General features: G+C 44.6%; 1 protein-coding gene and 1 long non-coding RNA gene across 5 annotated transcripts in view; one reads left to right on the forward strand and one right to left on the reverse strand.

Annotated features, from left to right (window-relative positions):
* Positions 1 to 1,512: 1,512 nt before the first annotated feature.
* Positions 1,513 to 6,296, reverse strand: LOC129655111 (uncharacterized). The gene is made up of 3 exons (XR_008715774.1): positions 5,684 to 6,296; positions 4,893 to 5,114; positions 1,513 to 2,070 (listed from the first exon to the last, which is right to left on the reverse strand). It is a non-coding gene; the product is annotated as an uncharacterized LOC129655111 (long non-coding RNA).
* Positions 4,330 to 17,418, forward strand: part of BCAR3 (BCAR3 adaptor protein, NSP family member) — a 256,592-nt gene continuing 243,503 nt past the window's right edge. For 2 of the 4 annotated variants that reach the window (XM_055585075.1, XM_055585085.1), the window contains exon 1: positions 4,877 to 4,914. The gene's annotated coding sequence lies outside the window, so the exon portion shown is untranslated. Of the gene's footprint in view, positions 4,557 to 4,876; positions 4,915 to 17,418 lie in introns of those variants that run through there. The other 2 variants (XM_055585078.1, XM_055585079.1) reach the window with 2 other exon arrangements.

Below are 17,418 nucleotides of genomic sequence, written 5' to 3' on the forward strand. Positions count from 1 at the left end.
AGCCAGAATCTCTGCCTTTTGGAGTCTAGTTTACATTCCAGCTGAAAGCTATGGTTTTTCCAGTAGTCATGTACGGATGTGAGAGTCGGACCTTAAAGAAGTCCGAGTGCTGAAGAATTGATGTTTTTGAATTGTGGTGCTGGAGAAGACTCTTGAGAGTCCCTTGGACAGTAAGGAGATCAAACCAGTCGAAATCAACCCTGAATATTCATTGGAAGGACTGATGCTGAAGCTCCAATACTTTGGCCACCTGATGCTAAGAGTCAACTCATTGGACATGAGTCTGAGCAAACTCTGGGAGATAGTATAAGAACAGGGAAGCCTGGCGTGCTGCATTTCATGGGGTCACAAAGCGTCAGACAAGACTTAGGAGCTGAACAACAACAATTGTTCAGTACTTACTGTGTGCCAAATGCTAAGTCTTTCCTTTTTTTTTTTTATTTTATTTTATTTTTAAACTTTACATAATTGTATTAGTTTTGCCAAATATCAAAATGAATCTGCCACAGGTATACATGTGTTCCCCATCCTGAACCCTCCTCCCTCCTCCCTCCCCATACCATCCCTCTGGGTCGTCCCAGTGCACCAGCCCCAAGCATCCAGTATCGTGCATCGAACCTGGACTGGCAACTCGTTTCATACATGATATTTTACATGTTTCAATGCCATTCTCCCAAATCTTCCCACCCTCTCCCTCTCCCACAGTGCTAAGTCTTTCCGTTCATCTGTTCATTTCATCACTACAGTGTCCTGCGGATCTGTTTTCCAGTGTCACCATGTCATTTAAAACCAGTGCCTCACAGCGCCCCATTTTACTCCCTTCCACAGCCCGTATCACTTTCTGACGCACTATGTTTACTTCGATTACTTGTCTGTGTCTCTTCACTAGAATGTTAGCTTCCTGATGGTGAGAATTTGTTTCATGCTCAGCACCCAGAACAATGCTTAGCATACAGTAGGCCCTCAATAAATAGTTGATGCATGATAGTACTATTATCCTCATTTTATAGATGAATGGGGCCCCAAGTGGTTAAGTAGCTTGCTCAGATCACAGCTAGAAAGTAGCATAAATAGGATATAAACCCAGGAAACTTGGCTCTGGAGACACACAACTACAACAGACTATTAGCCCAAGTATAGCATGACTAGGCCTGAGCTGGGGATATTGTGTGGAAAGGGTAGACCAAGTATTCAGCTCATAGGTAGGAAGAAGAAAGCCCTGAGTGGGAGGTGGCAAGCACTGAAGATTAACTTAGCTCTTTGACATTTGTGCTGAGAGTGCTGGTATTAACCTGGTATGAATATAATCATATAGAAACCAACAGACATCTACTGAACCCCGTTAGTGTGCAAAGCGCTGCACAAGGGGTTAAGAGAAATATCACAAAGTTTAAAGGAGACACTTGGCACTCAAGGAGCTTATAATCTTAATTGTGGAGACAAAGCGGTAGCACATGAAAAATTAATAGTGAAGTCGGTAATATTAACAGTATCGTAAAGTAGCATGTGGTTAACGGACAGATCAGCAGCCCAAAGAACAAGTTCTTCACCCTAAAGGAAGTGGGCATCTCTGAGGCCTGGGTGGATGGAGAAGCTTCATGGAGGGAATAAGTCTTCGCTGGCCCTGGCAGAGCGAGAGGGCTGGGGATGTGAATAAGGTGGGTGAGGAAGCAGGAGGAGGCTGGGATGAGGAGAATTCCTTGAGCAGAAAGTGCTGTGATGTGGAGTGCTGCAGAGGTGCCAGGTTGGGACTTGCAAGATAAACAGACCTGGTCAGCTGCAGAAGAAAACCTGAGCATGGGAGTAGTAAGGGCAGAATAGATTCAGACTGTGGAGGGCTTTGAACGCAGGATGACAGATGTGACATGGAACTTATGGATGGCTGTCCATCTTGAACTAGGAAGGAGCCCAGACAGGGAAGCAAAACAGAAGGAGTGGAAAGGCTACAAAACCTAATGGCTGAGGGCACAGACTTTAGAGTCAGCGTGAGTTCAGATTTCACTTTTGCCTCTTCTGAGTCACGTGAAAGACCAAGCCATGCAACATTTCTTGAGGCTTGTTTCCTGCACTCTAATAAAAAAGCAATGACAACAACAAAAACATTTCGTTAGGTACTGTGAAGTTAATCTAATGAGAAATAACATACGTAACGCACTGAGCACTGTGCTCAGTAAGGGGTAACTTTCAAAAGCCATGGACTAGATCCACCAACAAGGCTTGGTTCTCAGCCCCAAGAATCAGAAAGCAAGGCCAGACCATGTTCCATACTGGCCTCCCCTCGTGTGACTGACCCCTGCTTTGACGCCCTGGCCCTCATTCCTTCCATCACATATACAAGTACATACTTGTATATAAGGCTAAATAAAACTCTTGCAGAAACAGGACAGGAAGCTGGAAAGATATCATAAAGTCTCTTTATGTAACAGGAATTCCTGTTCCCAGGATAGTGTTGGTTTAACAGGATGTAGAGGGACCAGGGAAACAGATGGCTGGGAAGTGAATGTTATGGAACAATACAGGAAGGTATTGCCTTCCTAGGCTCAGGACAGACAAACTAGTTCTATTATTATAGCTGCTGCTTCTGTGCTGCTGCTGCTTTTTTTTTTTTTTTCCCTTTATGTAGTGTTTGCTTGCCTGCCCCTGAAGGCAGTTTCAGGACTTCAGCAAAAGACAAGTTAGTACCTGTTTTAATAATGATAGCTAAGATAGTTTAGGGATTTTGTTTTGTTCTGTCTTCATTTTTGGAGTTGCATTCCTTAATATTTCAGCCTTAGCTACAATGGTGGTTTTGACATCGTCAATCAAGAACTCAGTGGGCAACAGCTTAAATGCCTTCAATATTACCATCAATTGCTTGATTTTTAAATAGAGTTTTAATTTCTAAAGTATTTTATTAACTATTCACCAATTAAAGCAAAGCTAGAAATCGCAGCTTCATTTCAAAAGTATTGCTTGGGGATAAAGTCATGAGAAAACATGAGCTACCCTTCTGTCAATTTGCTACACCAATAAACCAGGTCACGGTGAGCCTCCACTGCAGCTCATGTTTTAATGTGCCTACTCAGTGCCAGGTGTGGCACTAGGTTCTGTGTGTAAAGTGGTGAACAAGACCTCATAGTCTTCACCCTCAAGGAATTTTCTAGTAAACTTTTCCAAAGCGCATTCAGCCCTTTGCAGAGCAGGCTGACCTAATTTTTCACCCACTTGTTCTTTGAGAAGCTGTGATGAATTTGTGAATGCTCCATTCACATTCTTCCCCAGCATCCTTTGTGTCTGGAATGCACACATAAATGAAGACGCAGGGCAGGTGTGAATCAGACCATTGTAAACCCAGCTCAGACCCCGATCTTGCGGCTTAATCTGCACTCTGTTCTAACCCGCTGCTAACCAGGTGGAGTGCGTACATGCATGCTCAGTCATGTTTGACTCTTGGCGACCCCATGGACTATAGCCTTCCAGGCTCCTTTGTCCATGCATTTTTCCAGGCAAGAATACTGGAGTGGGTTGCCATTTCCTACTCCAGGGGATATTCCTGACCCAGGGGTCGAAACCGCATCTTTTGCATTGGCAGGCAGAATATTTTTTTTTTGACCACTGATCCACCTGGGAAGCCTAACCAGCTGGAGACAAGCTCCCTAATAAACCACTGTAAAATTACATTCTGAAGTGACTCCTTATTCATGTTTCTGGCCGAACATGTTTCCCATATATCTGTTGGTGTACAGGGCATCTCTGCACAAATGGTGCATGGCTCTTCCCATGTTTTATTTCATTTTCCATTCAAAAGAAGCCTGTGAGGCAGATGAGTCAGCCAATGATATCTTTCACATGGTGAGGAGTGACTTTTCCAGTCTTGTAGATGAAGGGAAGCTGGGCAGTCTTGTTGGTCACTCCAGGCCAGGGCTGCCCACCAACCTCACAGACTAATCTGGGCACTAGCTTTACAAAGTCAAGTGCACTTGTACATCAGTATGTACTGAGCCCCTGTCTGTGTGATGCTTCTTTCTCTGAGCCAGCGCAAAACTCCATTTGCTGAGTCATCAATTCTCAAGAATCCCAAGCTTCCCCAAACATGAGGACCCCACGGATGCTCCAGAGAATGGCTCCAGTTCACTACTTACAGATGTCTCTGCTCCACGAGTAAATCCCAGGAAGAAAAGAAGCAGCTAGTTAATTTCATGCTGAGAAATATTTCTCTCCTCTCTTTGATCTATTTATTTCTCATGATTCTTCTGCTCTGAGCTTCTCCTTTGGGCCTACAAAATGAATCTCCCTGGTGTTCTGGGAGAGCACTCAAAACTATAAAGCCATAAAGAGGAGGCTCTGGGCCATGTGAGGGGCACTAAGAGTGGATGAGTCACGTGGGATGGGAAAAACCTGCCTGGGAAGGCACAGGAATCTCATTTAGGATGTAATTGCTGCTCTGCCTGTTTCCATCACTCAAAAAACTATAAGCTCTGTGAGGCAAGCATGCATCCTGCTCTCCATGTAGAACCAAGGCAGAGCCTGGCGTATAGTTGGTGCTCAATAAATACTTACTGAAAGGAGAAAAGAAGGTAGGTAGGAAGAAATGTGTGTGGGGGCACCAAAACATCTCAGAAGGATGCAAAGAAAATGTGGAGAGTTAAGGTCTGGGTAAGAACAGAGTTTGCACAATTCTGGCTTTAGCCCCTACACCTAAATGTGCTGAAAACACAGGTGTTCCTGGTTTGGTGGGGGTGGGAGGACGCCAGCTGAAGGGGAGGGCTCAGTCCCACCAGCCTGGGAGCAGCGGTGCGGCAGCAACCCCAGTGGGTGTGGGGGTAACGGCTGGTGCACAGGCCAGTGGGGACCCCAGATGGACCACCAGGGCAGACCTCCCTGTGTTCCTTCACAGCACGACTCATGGATACCTGTTGTTCGTGGAAGCCTCAGGTAAGGCAGCAGCTCTGTCGTAGCAGCCACAGAGGTAGGATCCACTAGGGGCTTTGCAGGCTGTGGACACGACGTCGTGAAGAGCAGCTTTGGCACTCGGACCTCCGGGTTGGGTTTGTGCAGAAATCGTAGCAGTTGGTTACAGACAGTTTAAAACACCGCATGACCACATTTGTAGGACCCTTTCACATTCAACCGCCCTGTAAAAGAAGCAGGGCAGAAACTGTCACCTTCTTTTTATAGATGAGAAAATCGAGGTTTAATAAGGCTGAATAACTTTCCCAAGGTCTCACAACCAATAAGGGGTCAAGGTCTGCACTTCAAGGTTTCTCGTCCCTTGTCAATTATATCCTCCGAAGCAGGCAGCGGCAATGTTGAAAATGACCAGCAGAGGGCAGCCTTCACACAGGCTGTCTACGCCTCTATGGAGCTCAAAGCTACCATCGCTACTGGGACAGACCCCCATCATGGACCCCCGAAGATACACTGAGAAGGATACAACGTCATGTCCTGTGATTTTCCTAGCCCCAAAGCTTATCTAAATGTAAACATGAAGCACCAGGTACTTAAATTCAGGGACAGACTACGGAGTAACTGGTGCTCATATATCAACTCTTTGCGACCCCATGGAGTGCAGCCCTCCAGGCTCCTCTGTCTATGAATTTTCCAGACAAGAATACTGGAGTGGGTTGCCATTTCCTCCTCCAGGGGAATCTTCCTGACCTAGGGATGGAACACACTTCTCCTGCATCGGCAGATGGATTCTTACCACTGAGTCACCTGGGAAGCCCCAAATAACTGGCCAGTGACCTTGAAAAATGTCAAGGTCATTTGACATTGAATATCCTTTTTCTTAGAAATATTTAGGGGTGAAAACACAATGTTTTGAACTTGCTTTTAAATAAGTTAAGAAAAAACAGTAACAATAAAAAAAAATGAGCAAAATGTAAAGTGAATCTGGGTAAAAGGTATATGGAATTTTGTTTGTTTGGCTGTGCTGGGTCTTCGTCGCTGCATGGACCTTCCTTGCTGCATGGGCCTTCCTCTAGTCTTGGAGAGCGGGAGCTACTCTTCATGGAGGTGCTCGGGCTTCTCATTGCAGTGGGTCCTCTTGTTTCGGGGCACAGGGTGCTAGTGCTTCAGTAGTCGTGGCGCCTGGGTTTAGTTGTCCCTCAGCATGTGGGATCCTCCCAGACTAAGGATCGAACCCATGTCCCCTGCATCAGCAGGCAGATTCTTAACCACTGGACCACCAGGGAAGTCCTGGAATTTCTTTGTACTAAACTTTGAAATTGTATCCACATAAAAACAACAAAAAAGGCTCCTAGTTCTCCAGGGTCTGGGGCTTGCGGTAGCCACACCTGATTCTGGGCAGGGAGAGAGCTCCCTCGTTGGGGTTAGGGGTGGGATAATGAGGCCTTTTCTCAGTGAAAGTGGCTTTAGCTGTGAAGCCCTGACTGCCTTTGGCTGGCCAGAGTAGCTGCACACAAAGCTTACCTGATAATAGAATTGCCTTGCCTGACCTAGAAGATGGCCTTTGCAGCCCGTGTTTTGAGAAGACAGGCTGTAATTCACACCTATGCAGGGGGGAAGAACAGTGGACCCAGCTGAACGTGGAATGGAGCTTGCAGGCCCCACATCTCAGTAGAGGCTGGGGACACAGGGAGCGTTCAGAGCCTGTGAAATACAGAAAAGGAGTGTAATGTGGGATGGATGCAACTGTCACCTAGAGCCTTGCTGAGAGGATCCTTCTAGTGGGTGAGACTGCTAGGATCTGAATGAGCAGGGGAAAGTATTGACAATAAAAAGATACTATGAGGGGCAGCCGGATAAAGGGCATCGCGTAGAAAGGGCCCATGGGAATGAAGGAGAGTAGACCAGTTCCCTCGGAACCACCTGGAGGGCTCCCTCCCCCACCCAGCCCAGAATTCGGATTCATTTAGGCCTGGAATGGGCACTGAGAATTTACTTTGCTAACAGACCAGCCAGGTGCTGCCAGGATTACATTTTGAGTGGCAGTGATGCAGCAGCTGATTGTGGCCTGCCCACGTTAGAGGAGTCACAGCTATGAGGGACACCGGAGAGCCTCAAGCAAAGTGTTCTAAGAGGTCCAAAGCGCCTGAGTCACCTCTGCCCAGGCAGTAAGGACTAGGGACAGATGGTGTTGTGGATGAAATGCCACAGAGACCGAGTTTCAGAGGAGATGGGGTGGAGGAGGGCCTTCTAGGGAGAAAGAACCGCAGAGGAGCAAAGTCCAGTCCTGTCCAGTTTATCACTGGGGTTCCCTGGGGAATAAAGGGCCTGAAGGCAGTGGGAGGCGAGGAGACTAAGAGACAGGGTCAGGAAATTGAACTGTGTGGAGCCGTGCAGAGCCTCTGATGGGAGGCAGGGATTCCAAAAGATTGACTGGGCAGAGACATGGAGGGTGGCTAGCAGGGAGGCTAGAGGCAGGGAAACCAGATAGGAGGTCCAGGTATAGGCTCCAAGAGAGATAAGGGCCTGAGGTAAGGGCACAGCAGTGAGTGTGGAAAGCAACGAGGTTTACACATTACAGCTGAGTTGGAGTGTTGAGTTACACAAAGAATCCATTTGTTCTCTTAAGCTTTTGGCCTAGAGTTACCACTGAAATGGATTTGAAGCATTCAAGATTACAAAGTTTTTTTGTTTTTGTTTTTAAATCAATCTACTAAATATATTTGAAGACATGGAGAATTAAAAGTCAAGTGTTAGCTTCCATGTGAACATCTTCAAGAGTCTTCCGGGCAGGAAGTAGGCAGATGGAGACAGTGATGTGCTGGTAAATATTTAACAACAAGCTGGGAGTGGAGGAGAGCCCTGATTGACATTTGTCCATTTCCACGCTTTAAAATCCTCCCACAATGACTGATTTCAAGCTACCAGTATGATGTCAACCAGCTTGCACAATTCCAAAAAATACAATTGACCCTGGGAGGTGGTGTGAGCTGGCTCCAGCATGCTTCTGAATGGAGGCCCAGTGCCAGGAAATGGATGGAGCCACTAAGGCAAGAAGTGGGTAGTCACCCCTCAGCACTGGGCCAAGGTCCCAGCGAGCAGCCCAGGGTGCTGATGGCTTTGAGTAGCTAGCACGTAACACTTCTCAGAGTGGTAAGTGGAGAGCTGGGGCTTGTTCCAGGGCCCCCAATGCCAAGAGGATCATTTCACATGATACAGGAGAAGTGTCAAGGAAAGAGTCTTATACTAAGAGGAAGGAGAGCCAGTTTCGAGTCCCCTACTCAGCTCCACTACTGTCTGTGCTTAACTGTACCAAGCCTCAGTCCCTTGTATTTAAAATGAGGATGTATTGACCAAGTCGCCAGCAGAATGCACAGCCCAGAAGCATTCAACACGCGCCAGAGCTTCTCCCCTCCCTCCCCTCCTCCTGTTTCCCACCCTGAAGCATTCTGAACGTCTCCCCTCCTCGCCTAGGGTTTACGCTGGCCCAGGCCCTGTATCTGCCCGGTAGGACCCATCCTCCTTCCCTCTTATTGTCGCCACACTCAGGGTGGAGCCAGGGAGTGGGTTTGTGTGTCAGGTGCAGAGAGAGAGGGGAAGGGAAGCTGCCTGTGATCCCCTGGGTTTCCTCCACCCTGCTATGGATGCACCACCTTGTCCTTGGAGTCCAGTATTTTTTTTTTTTTTTAATGTTTGGTTGTGCTGGGTCTTCACTGCTGCGAGGACCTTCTCTAGTGGTGGTGAGTGGGGACTCCTCTTCATTGCCGTGCTGGGGCTTCTCACTGTGGTGGCTTCTCTTGTTACAGAGCACAGACTCTAGGCGGTCAGACTTGAGCAGTTGCAGCCTGGGGGCTCAGCAGTTGCGCTTCACAGGCTGGAGAGTGCTGGCTCAGTAGCTGTGGCCCATAGGCTTAGTTGTTCTGCAGCATGTGGAATCTTTCTGGACCAGGGATCCAAGCCCTGTCCCCTGCATTAGCAGGCAGATCCTTTTCCACTGTTCCACCAGGGAAGTGAAGCATTTTTCTGATAATTTTTTCCTTTGACTTGAAATTAAGGTTCTGTTACCTATAACCCAAAGACCTGAGATGCCCTAATGATCTTTCTTTTAAAAAATCTTGTAGAGCTAAAAGACTGGGAATCAAATCTGGATTGTGACCTTGGGCAAGTCCAAGGGTCTTAACCTCCTAGGTCTCGGCTTCAGATAGTTTGCCTGTGCGCCAAGAGAAACTTAAAGGGTTATTCTTTAAAAGTTATTTTTAAAAATTATGAGTAAAAAACTAATTAGTATAGAAGATATAGATATGTGTAAATTATAAAGAGGAAAATGAAGCAATCTACTATCCAAAGACTCAGAGATGATTTCTGACACCAGTTTATATCCCTTAACTTTTTCAAGGAATGATGTTCTACATGGTCTTATAAACTACTTACCTCAGAAATTCATCATTAAAGATTTTAATTAGTAATATATTCAAATGTTTACCATCAAATACTACTGGAGACCTTATAATGAAACAAGTCACCTGCTCCACCCCTCCCCATCCATGGTTCTGCTCCCCTGAGACAAATTCTAGGCCTTTCTACTTAGAATTCATTTGGAGGTTACCGCCGTATTTCTAAATAAGATGCTATTTATTGATTTAACTTCGTGCTTTCTATTGACTTCCTTATGTAATAGATGAGGCATCAGTTCATTTCTACCCTGTTCCTATCTCCCCCTCCAACTCTTCTAAATATATTTAAATGACTATTTTCGGAGTTAAGCCCTGGTCTCTTCTTCAACTTCAAAGAACACAATTAAGCGCCATTTCCTGCTCCATCAGTTGCAGACAGTATCTCTTTACTTCTCACTTTGTAAGGGAATGACACCACTCCCCACTTCCCTCCTTGCTCCTCCCCGCCATCAGCCTGTTCCATACTTTTACGATTTGTTCTGACAGCTGTTCTTGTTTGTTTGTCTAAGGTTGATTCTAAGAGTAGAAGGCCAGAAAGTAGTGTTTCTTTTATTCTGGTGATGTAAACATAGCTCACAGCAGATGAAAGCAGTGAGCTAGGACCACGTTTCTTTCTTTATGGGACCAGTGTCCTATTCAACAGAGAATGTTGCTGAAGTAAATTTATCCTCTTTTCTTTACATCCCACCAATTTCCTTTATCTTAGCCTCATATCGTGTTTTCCAAGCTTTTGATCATGCTATTTCTCTATGGGTTCTATTTCCTTTCCTCCCTAAAAATAAAACAAGAAGCCTCTCCCTGCAGCTTTCTGTAGTTCTGTCTCCCCGCCCTTGATTCCTATGGGTTTCTGCACACTGCTGCAATTTTCATTCGCTGCTTTCATTGATCAGAGTCACTCTTTTCAAGACCATGATAGCTTCTTCTTTCTTAGTTTACACTCTCATTTTGCTGAACTGTGTCCTTGAGCCACTCTTCAGGATAAACTATACAGAAGGTAAAATTTATAGAACTTGCCTACTGAAAATGCCTTTATTGTGCTCCACTCGATTAATCAGTTGGCTGTGTATTAAATTCCAGGTCAAACATCACATTCCTCAAAGCAGAATCTGTTTTTATCTCTCTAGAATCTTGTGACCCTGGTATTTATCTTTTTTTTTTAATTAGTTTTAATTGGAGGCTAATCAGAAGGAAAGTTATGACCAACCTAGATAGCATATTGAAAAGCAGAGACATTACTTTGCCAACAAAGGTCCATCTAGTCAAGGCTATGGTTTTTCCTGTGGTCATGTATGGATGTGAGAGTTGGACTGTGAAGAAAGCTGAGCGCCGAAGAATTGATGCTTTTGAACTGTGGTGTTGGAGAAGACTCTTGAGAGTCCCTTGGACTGCAAGGAGATCCAACCAGTCCATTCTAAGGGAGATCAGTCCTGGGTGTTCATTGGAAGGACTGATGCTGAAGCTGAAACTCCAGTACTTTGGCCACCTCATGCGAAGAGTTGACTCATTGGAAAAGACTCTGATGCTGGGAGGGAATGGGGGCAGGAGGAGAAGGGGACGACAGAGGATGAGATGGCTGGATGGCATCACTGACTTGATGGACGTGAGTCTGACTGAACTCTGGGAGTTGGTGATGGACAGGGAGGCCTGGCGTGCTGTGATTCATGGGGTTGCAAAGAGCCGGACACGACTGAGTGACTGAACTGAATTGAATCACTTTACAATATTGTGGTGGTTTTGCTATACATTCACATGAATCAGCCATGGGTGTACACGTGACCCTCCCTCCCTGGTCTTTATCTTATATTGAGAGTTTTCAGAGATCCTGACACTCCCTCCCTGGTCTTTATCTTATATTGAGAGTTTTCAGAGATCAGGTCCAGGTATGAATCTTCTCGATTATTGTGCTGGGCCTCTGTGGATCCTATGAGCAAAGACACATGCCCTTCTTCATTCTGGAAAATTATTTATCATCTTTCTTTTATAATTTCCTTCCTTTTGTTTTAACTTTTTCTTACTGGAATTCCTGTTACTTAGATCTCAAACCTCTAGATCATCCCTTTATGTCTTTTGTATTTTCCATCACGCATTTTTTGTTTTAAAATCTTTTAAAATATTTTTTTAATTATGAAAGTATGATTTAAAAGTTTTAAAATCTTAAAATCTATACTTGGAGATTACAACCTCATCATCTAACCTGACTATGGTTATTATTATTTTGGCAAGTAAATTTTAATTTTATAGAATTTTCTCTTGTTCTGTTTCTTTCTCATAGCACCCTTTTCTTGTTTTTACCACAGTGATATATTTTCCCAGTTGTCACTGAGGTTTTTAAAAAGTTTTTGTTTGTTATGTAATCCTCTCCTGCTCCGTGAATTATCTGTTTCCTCTAGAATCATTTTTGTTTGTTGGTTTATCTTTTTTGTACTTTTTCCTTTTGCCAAATTTCCTCCATATCTGTTTACTCTTGGTTTTTCTTTTCTATTAATATTTAAAGTTGAGGTTGAAGCAACAGGAGGCTGATGGGAAGTTTGCAGAACATGCGCAGAGCCTCTCAGGCTTCTCTCCAGGGAAAGGTGGCAGAAAGCTAGTTTTTTTGTTCTTGTGAAGGATTCCTAAGGACAGGAGTGCAGGAGAATCCACTCTGAACTTCCAAGCTCCATATTGGCTAACTGAATTCTCCCCAGGTGGTCTGTACAATTTCTTCAGAAACAAGCCCTCCAATGTTGGACTTAGAGAAAGTGATTGGCACCTGTCTAGTGTCTAATCTGGGCAAACAGAGGTGTTGCATATTAGAACTTCCGCAGTTGCCAGCCCATTTTCCCTTCCTGCTTTCTGAGATGTTTTGCATCTCCATGCTGAGGCATCTCAGGGTCGGGACAGACTGGAGCCTTTATTGCCTGTAGCCTCCTCTACCTGCTGTGTTCCTCAGTATTTCCTGAGCCCTTTATGTTTCCAAGAAATTTGCGGAAACTTCAGCTGATGTCCCTTTCCTGCTTTCTTCTTTGCTGTCAGTTTATATCATTTTAATCCATTTATTGTTATGTTAATGGCAGTCTCAGAGGATAAATACATTTGCTAAGTCCTTTTGTTGTTTAGTCACTGCCCTGTCTGACTCTACAACCCTATGGACTATAGCCAGGCTCTTCTGTCCATGGGATTTCCCAGGTAAGAATACTGGAGTGGGTCGCTTTTTCCTTCTCTAGAGAAGCCCTGGGAAGCCCATGCTAAGTCCAAACCTGAACTCGGAGCCTGAAATAGCCATTTCAGTAGCTGTATGGTACTCCATAGGGCTTCCCAGGTGGCGCTAGTGGTAAAGAATCTGCCTGCCAATGCAGGAGAAATAAGAGATGCAGTTTCAATCCCTGGGTCAGGAAGATCCCCCGGAGGAGGGCAACCCTCTCCAATATTCTTGCCTGGAGAATCCCATGGACAGAGGAGCCTGGTGGGCTACAGTCCATAAGATTGCAAAGAATCGGACACGACTGAAATGACTTAGCATGAACATGGTACTCCATGGCAAGGTTATACCTTAAACTGTAGCAAATGTGTAAACAATTTTGTGATGAAGATCCAGGTAGCTAAATCTTCACATGCAACCATGATTATTTATAATAAATTGTGAGAAGAATTACTGCATCAAAATGGAAGCACCTATATTTTTTAACAAATAAAATTAAACATACATTTACCTTAGAATCCAACCATTCCAATCCGAGGTATGTACCCAGAAGAAATGAAAACACATTCTCATACAAAGACTTGTTCACAAATGTTCACAACAACTTTATTCTATGCAAGATGGCTAAAAACAGAAAACAATCCAGATATCCATCAGCTGCTGAATGGATAAGGAAATTTTTGTATTCAATAGGATACCATTCATAAATGAAAAGCAACAAACTATTGATAAATCACCACCTGAATGAATCTAGAAACATGCAGAATCAAAGAAGCTAGATACAAAAGAGAGAACAATATACTATTCTAATTTATATGAAATCTGGGGTAGGCAAAAATAATCTGTCATGGTAGAAACCAGATTAGTGGTTGCCTGGGGCAGGGGTGAAGGGACAGGAAATCTTTTTGGGGTGATGTAAATATTCTATATCCTGATTGAGGTGGTGTTTGGAGGGTGTATATTTTTAATCAAAACTCATCATACCAAAGTATATGCTTAAAATAGGTGTGCTTTTGTATGCAGATTATATGTTCATAAAGATGGTTTTCAAAGTAAAAATATTATATGTATTTCTGAATTATCCGTATAGTTTTTTCTCATTATATTCTTAGTATTCCCTATGACACCTTCTTAATATGTTGCCATTACCAAAAATAAAAAGTGAAAAGAAACTTTTTACAGTCATTTAAAAAGGGAAATTTCAGCATAATCTCACACTGCCTTTCACTCCCACTCCACCCCAAGTTACAACCACAATGACCATTTGAGTGTTTCCAGATTATCTGATAAATATACCAATACAGAGCTACATGAACGCTGTTTACAGAAATAGGATAATACTATATACATATTCTTGAAACTTGTATGTAACATTTTCTAGCTTTTGCCTGATGCAGTGGGCCCAACCAGTTTCTGCTGTAGTGACTAGAAAGTGTCCTGCACACAACAGGCCTTTACATGTTAGGTTCTTTGTCTTCATTTGCTGGTGAACATTTCCTCTTACTTCAAGAGAAAATATTTTACCAACATTTTCAGTTTGTTTCTTCTTCTTCTTCTTCTTTTTTTTTTTTGATTTTACTAAAATCACATTTTCCCACTAACTTTTAACTTAAGTTCTTGTGGCCTAAATTCTTTCTACTTCCAGAGGGGAGGTACTTCTAGGTGGGTTTCTGGGTGATGGTCGAGGCTGAATGAGAGACTTGTTGTGGATTAAGGGTGGGGTTATAGGGGGTTTGGCTGCTACTGCTAAGTCACTTCAGTTGTGTCTGACTCTTTGCAACCCTGTGGACTGTAGCCTGCCGGCCTCCTCTGTCCGTGGGATTCTCCAGGCAAGAACACTGGAGTGGGTTGCCATGCCTTTCCCCAGTGATCTTCCCAACCCAAGGATCGAGTCCGCGTCTCTTAAGTCTTCTGCATTGACAGGCGGGTTCTTTACCACTAGCGCCACCTGGGAAGCCCATGGAGGGGGTGGGTTGTGGGAGGAATGGTAAAGTGTCTGCCAGCAGAAGAGGCTCTGTCTGCACAACTGTCTCTGACTTCATTTAATTTTAAGGTTTCACCCACCGCCCGAGTGGGATGCCCCTTTCCCTCCACCTCTTCAAGCTGAACACCATGCCCACTGTATCCAGTCCCCAAGGATGCAGGGCCACTGCCTGAAACACCTGCTTCTTCCCCTGACAAAGCCATGGGCTGCTTACATGTTCAACCATGAGCACTTCCCCAAGAAATAAACCCCAAGAGGGTGTCTGAAAGGGTTACCTGAGAGATGAGTAGAATGTAGGTTTCTAAACTGGAACGAAAGGATCATCCGGGAAGTGGTGGAAAATGTAGCTTCTCAGACCCCCTTCTACGTTAGTCAGATGTAGGGTGTACTGTGGGTACCCCACTTTGAGGAATGCTGGCCTAAATGGTAAATCAAAATGTTCAGTCTTCAAAGTTGAAAAGGATGTGGACTGATTCCACACCCAGATTCAGAAGGGTTGCAGCTCCCTCCTCAGCCCAACCCTGGGATTGAATTAAAGTTCAGGTGGTCCATTCCACTCTATTCCTTGTCTCCATAGGTTCTGTCTCAGCTTGGGAAATCAGGAAGAAAAACATCTTTTCCTTTTGACCTAAAAATTACATTCCCGTGCTTTAGGAGGGCCTGAGTTGCCCTTAGGTCTCTTTCTTCACCCTTCAGGAATGTCTCTGGTTTAAAAGTTTAATTTTTGACCCTGTTCCAGTTAACTGTTGCTACATAAAAAGACACCCAAAACTTAGTGACTTAACACAACAATGTCGATTTGTTTTGCTTATGAATCTGCAATTCAGGCAGGCCTGAGCAGGAATGGTTTGTCTCCACTCGACATGGTCCCACTGGGGCTGCTCAAATGAGAGCTGCAGGACCCACCTTGGAGATGGTTCCCTTGCACCGCTGGCAGGCTGGAGCCGGCTCTGGCTGGGAGCTGCGTGTGTGGGCTGGCTCCTTTGAACATGGCTCTCTCCACAGGCTGCTTGAGCTCCCTCATAGCATGGAGGCTGGGCTACAGAAGTGAGTATCTCAGAGAGCAAGGCATAGTTGCATGGTGTTTTTTGTGACCTAGCTTCAGAAGCCACATAGTGTCTTTTCCACCATACTATGGCTTCAAGAAAGCATAAAGTCCTCAGGTCAAGGGGAGGGAAAGTAGCCCCCATCACTTGATGAAAGGAGTGTCAAGGTTACATAGTAAAAATAGGAGGATACAAAATAATATTGTAGTTGTCTTTGGAGAATAGTTTGTCAGTAGACTCTGACCTATTTTTTAAATTATGTATATAGGTTTTTCTGGTGCATAGTCACTGAAAGTTAAAGTGTTAGTCGTTTAGTGTTGTTTGACTCTTTGTGACCCCATGGACTGTAGCCCACCAGGTGGCTCTTCTCATGGAATTTTCCAGACAAGAATGCTGGAATGGGTTGCCATTCCCTTTTCCAGGGGATCTTCATGACCCAGAAATTGAACCTGGGTCTGCCACATTGCAGGGGAGACTCTTTACTATCTGAGCCACCAGGGAAGCATGTTCACTAAATGCTGTTATTTCTATTTTATTTCATTTTATCCTCTTCACAGCCCTACAAGGGAGTTGTATTCCTTTTGGCACGTCCAAATACTATTCATACATATAGTCGGTTTACCTGATACATTATTTTAAAAATCGTGATTACATATGTGAAAAAATTATATAAATATCTGAATTTCTGGCTTTTCTTCACAATCTTCAGAAGATTGAATACATTTGGGCTGGGTTTTCCTCCTCTGAGCAATGGGCTGGATCTGAGTAGTGGGGGCCCCTTTCATAAACACCTGTCTGTGATCCATTTACCACAGTCCCTACCACTCCCTTCCACTGTTACATTTTATGTCTCACAAACACTTGATTCTGAGGCTTTCTGCTTTAGAAAAATACACCCCAGTTCTACCATAGAAAAGTAACAAATAATGCTTGTTTTTGACTTTTAGTTTTCTGTAGAGAACTCCTTTGAGGGTTTCTTTCTTTTCCAATCTGACCTCTCTTTGGGGGAAGCCAGCAGGGCACTGTTTCTTGTCTGAAGACATCTGCAGCTCTGCTCATTTGAAGAACACAACTGAGTGATCTGTCCTAGTTCCCAGAACAGTCTTGATGCTCAGTTCCAGTCCCCCCCACAGACGGGCCCTTCTGGGAATCCCCACCACTGAGCAGAATTCTCCTTGAGACCTCGAGTTCACTGTCTGAACTGCCTGATAAATGCCGCATCCCCATAACATTGGAATTCTCAACAAGGGTAAGGGAAGCTCATACAAGGAGCACCAACGTCAAAGTTTTCCAGCATCACCACCTCGCCCAGCGCCAAGTCTGCATACAAAGACTGTCTCACTGGGAGATAAGTGTCCAGGGTTCACACCACTGTTCAGGACCAGCTCTGAAGACTCCTAATGGCTCAGAGGCACAATGCTCACTTTGTCTTTTCAGGGACACTTGGTTTTATTTCCAAAATGTCAACAGATAACTGTAGGTATTGATTAAACAACCAGAAAAGCACAGCCAAGGGAGAGCATTCTCTCCAACCTTCCTCTAGCCCTTCAGAGGAGCCGGGCCCACCCTGAAAGGGCAGCAGGCAGGTGCAGCTGGGCCCACGCTCTGTAGTCAGGACACCTTCCTCTCTGGGGCTTGAGTTTCTCTGTGGTTCTTTAACACTAGGAAGACCTGCTCACCCTCAGCACAGAAGATGCCTAAGAGTAGGAAGGACAGAGTGGTTTCACTATCAGTGGGCTCAGCCGCCTGGCTAGAACGTTCCCCACAGCCCCTAATCCATCACGTTCCCCAACCCTCTCCCCATCAGTAACCAGGGTCCTAAATTTTATGTTATCATTCACTTGCTCTTCATGATAGTTTTGCCATCTA

This window comes from Bubalus kerabau, chromosome 6, assembly GCF_029407905.1.
Source record: "Bubalus kerabau isolate K-KA32 ecotype Philippines breed swamp buffalo chromosome 6, PCC_UOA_SB_1v2, whole genome shotgun sequence".
NCBI lineage: Eukaryota > Metazoa > Chordata > Mammalia > Artiodactyla > Bovidae > Bubalus > Bubalus kerabau.